We start from the raw sequence: 1,481 nt of genomic DNA on the forward strand, positions 1-1,481 counted from the left end.
GATCTTTTTCTTTTTCTTTTTTTTTCTCTTTCTTTTTTCATTCTTTCCCTTTCTTCTCCCTTGGTTTCAGGGCTTTTCTGATTTGTTTAGAGTATATTTTCTGGGGACCTTGTTAACCTGTTAGCATTTTGTTGTCTCATTCATCCATTCTCCTCTGGACAAAATGACAAGACGAAAAAAATCACCTCATCAAAAAGAACAAGAGGGAGTACCGTCTGCCAGGGACCTACTCAATATGGACATTAGTACGATGTCAGACCTAGAGTTCAGAATTATGATTTTAAAGATACTAGCTGGGCTTGAAAAAAGCATGGAGGTTATTAGAGAAAACCTTCCTGGAGAAATAAAAGAACTAAAATCTAACCAAGTCGAAATCAAAAACGCTATTAATGAGGTGCAATAAAAACTGGGGGCACTAACTGCTAAGATAAATGAGGCAGAAGAGAGAATCAGCGATATAGAAGACCAAATGATGGAAAATAAAGAGGCTGAGAAAAAGAGAAACAACTACTGATCACGAGGGCAGAATTTGAGAGATAAGTGATACGATAAGACGAAACAACATTAGAATAATTGGGATCTGAGAAGAAGAAGAAAGAGAGAGAGGGGCAGAAGATATATTGGAGCAAATAATAGCAGAGAACTTCCCTAATGTGGGGAAGGAAACAGGCATGAAAATCCAGGAGGCACAGAGAACCCCTCTCAAAATCAATAAAAATAGGTCAACACCCCGACATCTAATAGTAAAGCTTATGAGTCTCAGAGACAAAAAGAAAATCTTGAAAGCAGCTTGGGAGAAGTGATATGTAACCTATAATGGTAGAAATATTAGATTGGCAACAGACCTATCCACACAGACCTGGCAGGCCAGAAAGGACTGGCATGATATCTTTAGAGCACTAAATGAGAAAAATATGCAGCCAAGAAGACTATATCCAGCTAGGCTGTCATTGAAAATAGAAGGAGAGATAAAAAGCTTCCAGGACAAACAAAAACTAAAGGAATCTGCAAACACGAAACCAGCCCTCCAAGAAATCTTGAACGGGGTCCTCTAATCAAAGAGAAAGCCTAAAAGCAGCATAGACCAGAAAGGAACACAGACAATAGACAGTAACAGTCACCTTACAGGCAATACAATGGCACTAAATTCATATCTTTCAATAGTTACCCTGAATGTAAATGGGCTAAATGCCCCAATCAAAAGACACAGGCTCTCAGATTGGATTAAAAAACAAGATCCATCAATATGCTGTCTGCAAGAAACTCATTTTAGACCCAAAGACACTCCCACATTGAAAGTGAGGGGGTGGAAAACCATTTACCATGCTAATGGACACCAAAAGAAAGCTGGGGTGGCAATCCTTATATCAGACAAATTAGATTTTAAAACAAAGACTGTAATAAGAGATGAGGAAGGACACTATATCCTACTTAAAGGGTCTATCCAACAAGAAGCTCTAACAATTGTAAATATCTATGCA

This window comes from Zalophus californianus, chromosome 9 (assembly GCF_009762305.2).
Source record: "Zalophus californianus isolate mZalCal1 chromosome 9, mZalCal1.pri.v2, whole genome shotgun sequence".
In the NCBI taxonomy this organism is placed as follows: domain Eukaryota; kingdom Metazoa; phylum Chordata; class Mammalia; order Carnivora; family Otariidae; genus Zalophus; species Zalophus californianus.